Here is a 12395-nt window from a genome sequence, read left to right as displayed (position 1 = left end):
ACATATCACTTTAATTACTGCATAATGTCTCACCAAAGTCCATTCTGACAAAATACAAGCTTGATTTTGCCATTATAAATATTTAGGATAGCAGTTCTACCTGGCCATTTTGCCATAATACATGTAGACTTACATAACCTGGAAAGTGGCTCTAGTTCTCCATCTGAAGACATAGGAGGGTAGCACCTCAGCAAAAGCTGCATTCATGAAGGTTATCTTCCCTAGACCCTTGTTCTTTGGTAATGTCCACTGCCTTAGTCCCTGGTCCACATGTGACCCCTATCAAAGTTCAGTAACTGCAGCTATTTCCAAACCTTTCCTGATACCTGTGGTTTAGCCATTAGTAGACATCACTGCCCTTACCTTGGTCACTAATGATTTTGTGCAATTATTTAATAAGCATGGGCTGACCAATAAACAAGTGACTAGTAGTAACTTTGATTAGCAGCTTTATATTTCTGCAGAACCTCAAAACAGATCCAAAGAAATGGTGGTCATTATGGGTTCAGGGACTTTAAGTCCATAGGTCAGCCCCACCAGAGACAATCAGTTCCAGGTTCCCTTCCTTGGCAGCATTCTGGAAGGCCTATATGGACCAACAACACCTGTGTAATAAAGTAAAGAAGAGAAAGGGGGTTCAGTAAGACCGTGACAATTGGCGTGATTTGGAGGGAAGGAAAGGTCAAATAACAAAGATCATGATCAAATCTCTTACCAGCTAGGTATAAATTAAGAGACAAGAGCAGAGTGATGAATAAAGAGCCCCTTTCCCACACTTTTGATCCCAGGATGTCTACTACCACGCTATAAGCTCTTAAAAACTAAGAGCCAGAACTAGAGGCAGATGGGAGCAGAGACACATTAATCATGGGCAGTCACAATGGAAACCACAGACTCCTTCTGCTGAAGTCCCCTATTACCCAGATTCTGACCCATTCCACAACATAATTTGAGAAAGCAGTATAGACCAGGTATTTCATTGGAAGAAAGGAACAATTAAAAATAAAACATGGATAGTCAGTGAAATTGAGGACATTTTCAAGTTCTTCAAACATTACAAAAATGGTCAAACCAATGCAGGGGGAACTGGAGAATGTTTACATAAAATGAAATGATACCTCACAATTATAGCTACAGTTTGACCAAATGGACTACGGGGTCTGTGCATAACCATTCTTTTTGTCCTGGACATAAGGCTCTTTCCCCATGATAAAGATGTTATAATAGAAAAATTACATGAGAAGAAAGTTAAAAAAATTAAAAAGAGGTCTGGAAGATGTATGAGAGGAGTTAATTACATAGGATAAAATGAAGTCAGCAAGCAACAGATTTTGAAATTTGAAAGTTAACATAAGCCTGTATTATGGAAAGTCTTCTGGGTACCACTGATCTGTTACTTCTCCCATAGTCTCTGTTGAAGTCTAAGTGGATGGTAAATAATATAGTTACATAACCACATTTTTTCCTTTTTTTCCTCCCTTGTTAAGAACACTACTGGAAACTAACCATAGACTGAAGAGAGGGAAGGGTTTTCTCCAGAAGCCTTGTATAACTTTATCTGAGATTGCAGTAAAATAGTCAGCTGTGGCTTAGTTTGATCTACTTATCCATACTATCACCTGAAGGTTGAGCCTGCCCAGAGAGTAGAACAGATTTCATTTTCTGTGTGCTTGCAATAAATCTTGGATTTCATGAGCAGTAAATATTTGCAATAAATCTCATTTTATTTAAATTACATTGATCAGGTTGCTTTCTTTTTTTTTTTTTTATACAGCAAATCTCTGGCAAAGATGGGATTTTAGCAAAACACAAGTTCCCCCTTTGGGAAGAAACACAATGTATCATTTGGATTTCAATCAGAAAACATAAACCATTTAAGGTATTTCAAACAGATAGAATTTAATATAGGGAACTGATTGAACCAGTGATGAAAAAAAATAAGGAGCTGAACTGGAGATGGTGAGACATCCCAGAGATCAGCAACAAGAACAAGATGGCACTTCCCTAGGACTGGAGAAACACAGAGAAGAGGTGGTGTTCCCAAATCCACAAGCAGAGGTCACTGGGTACAAAATGGGGTGATAGTGGGCCTTCCCAAGGGAGCCATAAAGAGAGACATTTTCCAGCAGAATCTGGAACCACACAGGAGGCACAGGAATGCTGCCAGAGATGCTACCAAAAGCAAAGAAGAGAGAAGTCTTTTCTCCCTCTTCGGGTCTCCTTTATGCCAGTGTAGTCCATTGGTCAAACCTACAATGATACTAGAAGGCTAGAGTCCTGAAAAATATAGTTTCTTGTAGTACAGAACAGGGCAGATAAATACAGAATATGGATCCGAAAGTAAGCAAGCCAAGATCTGCCCCAAGTGGGCTCCAAGAAACACTCTGTACCACATAATAAACACCCTGCAACAATTCTGGGTGGTCTGGGGGCATAATAACGGAACTTTAGTTTGTGTTATTCTCCTTATATTTTTCTTTTTACCCATTTCATTCTGATCCTCAGTATCCTCCCTTGGGGATTTCTGTAAGATCGTAAGTTACTTGAAATAATAAAACCAGCTGCATATATTATATTAAAGATACTAGAGGAAGAAGGAAAAGAGGGATGTACCTATATGAGCAACAGGCAGCAAAAGGGGAATAATTCTAAACACTATATAGAGAATAGAATACAGATATCTTAGGGAATCACTCACATGTTACTCAGTGTTGACATCCCAAGGAGAAAGCATGCCCTTAGGGAAAGTGGGTATGTGGCATCCCAATGAAGCCTAAAACCTAAGCACAAGATATCCCTGCCTTGGCAAAGGGTCCCATGCCCTAGACAGGGTCCGGATACAGCAAAGCTTTCAGACAAAAAGGGAAGTGCAAGCTGAAGTACCATGTGTATCAAAATGAGCCAACAATGGGGCACCTGGGTGGCTCAGTCGGTTAAGCGTCCAACTTCAGCTCAGGTCAGGATCTCGCGGTCCGTGAGTTCGAGCCCCGCATCGGGCTCTGGGCTGATGGCTCAGAGCCTGGAGCCTGCTTCCGATTCTGTGTCTCCCTCTCTCTCTGCCCCTCCCCCATTCATGCTCTGTCTCTGTCTCAAAAATAAACGTTAAAAAAAAATTTTTTTTTAAATAAAAAAAAAAGGAGCCAACAAGCTTCAACTAATTCCCCATCCCAGCCTTCCCTACTCACTTATCTCAGTACCAGCAGGAAACAAATGGCACACTCAGAAAAGTTTAACTGAAAGAACTTAACAAGAGGACTATTACTTAAATGCGAAGAGGATTAATGAAATCAACAAGGATGGCAGGGCATCTTGGAGAATGCCATTACATTCAAGGCCTGAAGGGAAAAAGGAAGAAAATATTGTTATCACAGCCCCATACAAGCTGAAACCACAGAGAAAAAGCTTTCCACCAAGTAGTTCTGATGCCTAGGGAAGCACACTCACTGTTCCAACAATGGTGAGAGACAAGAAAAAAGCAAAAGAAATAGATATACTAACTTTTTCTTTCCTTTTCAACTCTAGCTGGTACCTCTCTGGCTCAACCCATCTAGAAGTCAAAGAGCACAACACATAAGCCCAGCTATGACAATCTGCCCCTGTGCTCCAGGGCACAAAATGGACAGAGAAGGAGAGAAGGGCTAAAACTAGGAGAGTCTAAATAAAGAACAACCCAGAGAAAATTAGAATAATAATTCAAAAAGATACACACAACCCCTATATTTAGTGCAGCATTATTTACAATAGCCAACATATGGAAACAACCCAACTATATATATATATAAAATATATATATATATATATATAATATATATATATATATATAAAATATATATATAAAATATATATAAAATATACATAAAATATATATAAAATATATATAAAATTTATATATCTATATATAATATATATATAGATAGTGGAATATTACTCAGACATAAAGAAGAATGCAATCTTGCAATCTTGCCATCTGCAACAACATGAATAGATCTAGAGGGTATTATGCTAAGTTAAATAAGTCAGTCAGAGAAAGACAAATACCATATGATTTCACTCACATGTGGAATTTAGGAGACAAAACAAATGGACAAAGGAAAAAAGAGACAAACCAAAAAGACTCTTAACTATAGAGACAAACTGATGGTTACCTAGGGGAAGTGAGTGAGGGATGGGTGAAATAGGTGAAGAGTATTAACAGTACACTTATGATGAGCAGTGAGTAATGTATAGAACCCTTGATTCATTATATTGTATACCTGAAACTAATATAACACTGTACACTAATTACACCTGATTTTTTTATTTTTTTAAAGTGGAGGGAGGATAAAGAAAGAAAGAATAACCAACACTCAGCAGCTCCATATTTTGTGGAGTCTGAGGTTTCTACAATTTGAGGGGCTTACCTAAAAAAATAACTACAAATATAGGGGCTTCGGTGTGTTTCAGTCAGTTAAGCATCCGACTTCAGCTCAGATCACGATCTCGTGGTCTGTGAGTTCGAGCCCCACGTAGGGCTCTGTGCTGATAGCTCAGAGCCTGGAGCCTGCTTCTGATTCTGTGTCTCCCTCTCTCTCTGCCCCTCCCCCCACTCATACTCTCTCTCTCTCTCTCTCTCTCTCTCTCTCTCAAAACAAATAAACATAAGAATTTTTAAAAATTAAAAAAAATAACAATATATAATTACAATACAAAATTTGGTATGGAAGTACATATTTGTTTCTATTGAGAAGAAAAATCACACAAAAACACAAAGTTTAGGGGCACCTGGGTGTCTCAGTTGGTTAAGCGTCTAACTCTTGATCTCAGCTCAGGTTTTGATCCCAGGGTCCTGAGTTTAAGCCCTTCATTGGGCTCCACGCTGGGTGTGAAGCAAACTTAAAAAATAATAATAAATATGGAGCACCTGGGCGGTTCAGTCAGTTAAGCAACTAACTCTTGGTTTTAGCTCAGGTTCATGAGTTCGAGCCTCGCATCAGGCTCTGTGCTGCCAGTGTGAAGCCTTCTTGAGATTCTCTCCTCCCCTTCTATCTCTCTGCCCCTCCCACGTTCTCTCTCTGTCTCTCTCTCTCTCTCTCAATAAACAAACAAACAAACTTAAAATTTTTAAATTTTTAAATAATAAATAAGAATTTTTAAAAAACCCAAAGCTTAAAATTTTTTTAGTGTTTATTTTTGAGAGAGAAACAGAGTGCAAGCAGGGGAGGGGCAGAGAGAGAGGGAGACACAGAATCTGAAGCAGGCTCCAGGCTCTGAGATGTCGGTGCAAAGCCTGACACGGGGTTCGAACCCACAAACTGCAAGATCATGACCTAAGCCAAAGTCGGACACTTAACCGACCAAGCCACCCAGGCGCCCCCGCCAAAAAAAAAACCCAAATTTTAATACCTAACAAATACTCAACTGTCAGAATCTGAAAAAAAGCATATTCTTATTAATTAATAACTGCCCTAAGATATTTTTGTAATATTTACCTTCTCTGTAGTATTGGCTGCAATTTTTTTTATCATCTCTTTATGTAAGAACACTTTCTTTTTTTTTAATATGAAGTTTATTGTCAAATTGTTTTCCATACAACACCCAGTGCTCATCCCAACAGGTGCCCTCCTCAATGCCCATTACCCACCCTCCTGTCCCTCCCACCCCCCATCAACCTTCAGTTTATTCTGTTTTTAAGAGTCTCTTACGGTTTGGCTCTCTCCCTAACTTTTTTTTTTCCTTCTGCTCTCCCATGGTCTTCTGTTAAGTTTCTCAGGATCCACATAAGAGTGAAAACATATGGTATCTGTCTTTCTCTGTATGGCTTATTTCACTTAGCATCACACTCTCCAGTTTCATCCACGTTGCTATAAAAGGCCATTTCATTCTTTCTCATTGCCACATAGTATTCCATTGTGTATATAAACCACAATTTCTTTATCCATCCATCAGTTGATGGACATTTAGGCTCTTTCCATCATTTGGCTATTGTTGAAAGTGCTACTATAAACATTGGGGTACAAGTGTCCTCATGCATCAGCACTCCTGTATCCCTTGGGTAAATTCCTAGCAGTGCTATTGCTGGGTCATAGGGTAGATCTATTTTTAATTTTTTGAGGAACCTCCACACTGTTTTCCAGAGTGGCTGCATCAGTTTACATTCCCCCCAACAGTGCAAGAGGGTTCCCGTTTCTCCACATCCTCTCCAGCATCTATAGTCTCCTGATTTGTTCATTTTAGCCACTCCGATTGGCGTTAAGGTGATATCTGAGTGTGGTTTGGATTTGTATTTCCCTGATGAGGAGTGACATTGAGCATCTTTTCATGTGCCTGTTGGCCATCTGGATGTCTTCTTTAGAGAAATGTCTATTCATGTTTTCTGCCCATTTCTTCACTGGATTATTTGTTTTTTGGGTGTGGAGTTTGGTGAGTTCTTTATAGATTTTGGATACTAGCCCTTTGTCTGATATGTCATTTGCAAATATCTTTTCTCATTCTGTTGGTTGCCTTTTAGTTTTGTTGATTGTTTCCTTTGCAGTGCAGAAGGTTTTTATCTTGATGAGGTCCCAATAGTTCATTTTTTTGCTTTTAATTCCCTTGCCTTTGGAGATGTGTCAAGTAAGAAATTGCTGCAGCTGAGGTCAGAGAGGTTTTTTCCTGCTTTCTCCTCTAGGGTTTTGATGGTTTCCTATCTCACATTCAGGTCCTTTATCCATTTTGACTTTATTTTTTGTGAATGGTGTAAGAAAGTGGTCTAGTTTCATTCTTCTGCATGTTGTTGTCCAGTTCTCCCAGCACCATTTGTTAAAAAGACTGTCTTTTTTCCGTTGGATATTCTTTCCTACACTTTCTAATATCCATTTTTACAATGAGAATAGAATGAAAATTTAATATTTTCTGGAATCAAAAAAATTTTATTATTGATAACTGGGATGCATAAAATATGCAGCATTACAAAAATATGCTTTTGTTGTGTATAGTTCTGTTGTAAATTTGTGCCCTACAAACAGGAATTTTGATAAGTTCTATTTTGCATGATTACCATAAATTTTTAAAAATATATGCTGCTTTTTAATTTGCATATATTATCATTTGTATACATTATCAAATATATTCCCGGACAGCACAGCACTTCCATTGAAAATAGATTTTGATGAGAACCAAATTCTCCACTAACAATTAAACGCATCTGATGACTGAATGAATTTTCCAGAGATCAGCTTCCAGTTCCATGCATTGCATGCCTAGCTTTTACTCTACTATCCATATTTCTGTTTCCAGGAACCATAGAGGGCATTCATACACTGATGGCCAGCAGTGGCTTAACTACACAATAGTGATTGAAAAATCACATAGATATAACTCACTAAACCCAACAAAATATCATGAACTCAATTTTCCCTAAGCTGAATCTTATAAAATCCTGAAGCATGGTTAAAGGAAATACAGAACAATGAGGTTTGTAGACTTCCATTTCAACCAAGTTAAAATATACTCATGGTATAATTTTAAAAAATTATTACCTAACTCTTCTAGAAGCAATAACTAGAAAGTCTAGTTAGCAATAACTCACTCAGTGACAAGGAGTGCCCCTAGTGTCCAGATTGTGGTTTCTAAATACCATTTCTAAATAATAATAATAATAATAATAATAATAAAAATTAACGCTGAAATCCTCAGCAAGATGGCTGACTCCAGGTCTGGTGCAACAAATCAATATAAGCCTACAACATCCTGTCATACGAGAAAGCAAAGAAGCTATCCACATTCACTGAGGTCATGTCAAGAGATAATAGGAGCCAAGTGAAAGGGACTCCCACTGGCCAAAGATGAGATAGTTTGTGCATCAAAAAGTATAATAACTATAACGAATTAAATCAGATATGTTTTTTAAGAATCTATGAGGTCATACTGGTTTCCACAGTGGATGTAACAATTTACATTCTCACCAACAGAGTGCCAGGGTTCCTTTTTCTCCACATCCTACCCAAAACTTGTTATTTCTTGCCTTGTGCACTGAAACTAATGAACACAATGTGTCAAGTACACTCAAATAAAAAAAAATACAAACATACAATACATGTCACGCCAAGTTAAAAAAAATCTATGAGGTTATAATGATATATATTTTTTTTTTTTTTTAACGTTTATTTATTTTTGAGACAGAGAGAGACAGAGCATGAGTGGGGGAGGGGTAGAGAGAGAGGGAGACACAGAATCTGAAGCAGGCTCCAGGCTCCGAGCTGTCAGCACAGAGCCCGATGCGGGGCTCGAACTCACCGACCGTGAGATCATGACCTGAGCTGAAGTCGGACGCTTAACCGACCAAGCCACCCAGGCGCCCCTATAATGATATATTTTTAAAAAATCGGTGGTTCCATTTGAAGGTTTATTAGGGCATGAACCTCTCATTCTAAGATTTTCTAAAGGGGGATAAATTATCCCACCGTTCGTGTACTAACTAGATTCTAGTGTAATCAAATAATTGATGAAAAGTAATTCTTCTCTATAGAAGAATTCCACTTAGTAATTACAAAAGGAATGATTAAATTAAAATATCTATCTTTTGTAGCCCCTAATGAAATAATAGCTATAGACAATGGTCATCCAGGGTTGCTAAAACCATCTGGGAAATGATGCATGGGTCAGGCTGAAAATATCTGAAACCTCCAGTCAATCTTAACATGACAAAAAATAAAATAAGATAAAATAAAATACAATGAAAAGAAAGTGTGTCAAGCATCAGATGCCTCTGATGTGATATAATAGTGAGTCCACAGCAACACTTATGAAATGTTCTACCAAAACATTGAATTTGAATATGATCAAGGATCTTAGCTACATGTAACTACCAGTTTACAGGAAATACACAAAGGAAATACACAGACAAACATGTCAAATGACACCACAGGGATGAAATCAGCTAATCCCAGAGTGTAGGATATGCTATAAGACACAAGATCCAGTTTCTTCAACAAATAAATGCATTAAAAAAGAGAAAGGGGGAGGAGAAAATTTATAGATTTAAAGAATTTTAGGAAACACCAAATGCAATACATGGACTTTATTTGAATTCTCATTCAAACAAGTCAGTTTAAAAAATGTTATGGAAAAATAAGGTAAACTTGGTGAATACTGAAAATGTATTTAATGATATTAAAGAAATAGTGTTTCATGTAGTGGTGGCATCCGCAGCAGCAGCAGAAAGAGTTTGGTTGGGGCCACGTCTCACACCATTTTGCCAGTACAGCCTAGCAAGAGGCCAGAAGGCAGAACTTACCTTTGAATCTGTGAATGAAGGCATTGAATGCATTTGTAAAATTATGAAGAGCATCCGAAGAGAATGAATCCCAACAGCCCCTCTATCATATATGATATCAGTCAGTTGATTTTATCGATGATCTGGCAGACCTCAGCTGCCTTGTTTGCAGAGCTAATACCCAGGCATGCCAACCTCACAACAAGGACTGGATTAAAGAGAAAATCTACATGCTCCCTTGTCAGCAGGTCCAACATGCCAGGAAATAGTTGAGTAGGAGGCATTGGGGGTTGGGGGTGGGCTTGGAACACAGGTATGTCCAGTGTGCTGCAGGGGAAGTTTTGTGTTCTAGGAATCCTGTTTCCATTGTGTACACTCTAGCCAGAATTGAATGTATTCGATGAAATGGGAGGACCTTGGTCAATCTGAAATCCCCATGGCCCCTTGCCCCCAACTTTTATTTAACATAAACCTTTTAATAATATAGACAGAAGTTGATTTTTGTCAGTGAATACTGGTTCCAGTCCTTCAAACTATTCATATCTGCTTTATAACATTCACCATACTAACCCTTGTTCAAGTTGGGGTGGGAGTAGTGACAGTTTCATTGTATCTTCAAGATCAGGTCTTAGTGAAAAACAAATGTTCTTTAAGGTTTTGTTTTTTTTTTTAAGAAGAAATCATGTTAAGTAGTTTTTTGAGGGGGGGGTAAGCTGTAATAGTGATTTAAAAAAATAGTGTCTCATCTCTTAGAGATACATACTGAAATATTTACGAGTGAAGTAATATTGTGTGTACTATTTACTCCAAGTTATCCAACAGATAGGGGTAAGGCATAGGAGAGACGGTGTGGATAAAATAGGGCCCACCATGTGCTGATAATAGATGAATCAGGGCAACAGGCATATGGAGATTTATCCTACTATTTTTTCTAATTTTATGTATGCTCAAAACTTCCATAACAATTTTATTTTTCAAAAAGCAGCTGAAGAAAAAAGAACTTTTCCAAAAGGTTTACTGAAACTGGAAAATGCCACTTTTCCTCTTGTATCATGGAGAAGAAAGTCTACTTAGGCCTTCAACTCTTCAGGCAGTGAATTTGACCCAACAGTGATTCCCTTCTCTCTTTCCAATCGGTAAATATTGCCTGTATCGTCAAGCGTTCAAGGCCAACTCCTTAATGTATCACAGAACACCTGTCTACACATCACCACTGATATAGGACAAAGATGAAAACCTTGAGCAGGGGTATCCTGACTCAGTTATGTGTAGCAGGACAAAAACCTTTCTGAACCCTGAACAGACTTTGAATTAATTTGACCCTCCACTATTATTTGAAGGCCTTGCCTGAGTGAGAAATAAATAAATAAAGCAAACCTCAATAAGCAATCATTAAAAGGTACTTGGATCGTCAGCTGGTGACAGATCTCTGAATGCCGGGGAGGGGGTGGGGGTTGTTCAAGATCTCTGCAGTACACGTAACTTCTCCCTGAAATAGCTAAAACGCTTCCTCGGCTCCCACCAGTCTCTGGAGTCCTTGCTTTACGGAAATTTAAGGCTCAAAGTGTCTACCCTTCCCCACGATAAAGTACAGAATTGATCAGGATTATGGAACCTGGAACTCTACATGTAAGAATTTTGTTTGAATATATCATGTGTTAGACAGTGACACCTATTGGTAAAGTGTAGTATTGTAAACCAGGACTATCGAATATTGCAATGCAGTCAAACCTTTCTAACTCAGACACAATGGAAAAAAGCCAGACTGAATTGGGGAAAATCCGTGGCAGGAAAAAAATCACTGTCATATGCTTTTATCACCTTCAACTAGTCTACATAATTCAACCTAGGCTAAAGGTGAGGTGTACTAGACCCTTACAGAAAGTATTTTTTGACGAGCCCAGCAAATATTCAGCCTGAACTGTAGTGATATGCCTTAAGTTGCAATTAATTCTTTTTAAATGGGTGTTCCCAAAGTTCTTAAAGCTGCTTTGTTCTCTTAAGTGGACAAACATTTCACAACCCTATCTCGATAAAGTATTAAGTGAATTTTATTTCTCTAAAAGTGACCCTCTGAAAATTCACAAATTCTAAACTTGTGAAATCCAAATCAATAAAAAATATATATATGCCTTCTATACTCAAATTAGACAAAAGATTAGGAGATACATTTCAGCATTATAAATGCCCAATGTAAATATGGAAGGAGGGGGCTTCTAAGTATGAAATAAATAACCTCAATCAGTTGTACAGGGGGAGGATGGATCCTCTAATTAAAGGATTAGATTGTAGGAACAAAGACAAGGCAATGTGAAAAGTAAAATCCCGTCCAATTGTTTCAAATGTCCAGTCATCAGTTTGATCCCTTCACTCATCAAAAGTGCTTACTTTGGGGGCATCTGGGTGGCTCAGTAGGTCAAGTGTCCTACTCTTGGTTTTGGCTCAGGTCATGATCTCAGGGTTAATGAGTTCAAGCCCCACATCGAGCTCCATGCTGACAGTGCAGAGCCTGCTTGGGATTCTCTCCCTCTCCCTCTCTCTGCTCCTTCCCCACACACAGATCTCTCTCACTCTCTCTCAAAACAAATACATAAACTTTAAAAAAAAATTCTTACTTTGTTCATTAGAATGATTTATATAACTTATAAAAGTAATCTCCATCAGAATCATTTATAAATATGCTTATATTACAGTGTCAATATAGATATATAGTACAAATATATAAGTATGTATCATATAAATATGTGAAAATACATTTATGCCATAAAATTTCATTGTAAAATAATTTTAATAATGAACTCAATGGGGAAACTAGATTGACTCTAAGTGATTTGTTTTATAAACCCCACTTGAGGGAACACACTCACACATTGCACAGGGAGTGATGCCTGAAAGAAGTCCTCTTGAACCAAGGTTCCTCCCTCCAAATCCCTCAGTCCTCTCCTTCCTGACTACTTGACAGCACTATAATGGGTGGTGTAAGGTTTTCTCAGGCTCAGTTCTGAACTCACCTTTGCCCTGCGTCTCCTCCTCAATTACTCTTCTCTTCTGAATCCTGGTCTCCTCCCCTCAGGGACTGGGAAGGCAGCCTTGACTGCTGTGCAGAACAAAGGAGTGAGAACATTTTATTTTCCTCTGTGGCTCTCTCCCCTCCCCTCTCCCT

At 38.3% G+C, this 12395-nt stretch overlaps 1 pseudogene; it reads left to right on the top strand.

Moving 5' to 3' along the window:
- The first annotated feature begins 1956 nt into the window (after positions 1-1956).
- LOC122201795 lies at positions 1957-9501 on the top strand (annotated as a pseudogene).
- Positions 9502-12395: the final 2894 nt, after the last annotated feature.

This window comes from Panthera leo, chromosome D2, assembly GCF_018350215.1.
Source record: "Panthera leo isolate Ple1 chromosome D2, P.leo_Ple1_pat1.1, whole genome shotgun sequence".
In the NCBI taxonomy this organism is placed as follows: domain Eukaryota; kingdom Metazoa; phylum Chordata; class Mammalia; order Carnivora; family Felidae; genus Panthera; species Panthera leo.
The sequence above is the reverse complement of the archived record's forward strand: the minus strand, read 5'-3'. Positions and strand labels throughout refer to the sequence as shown.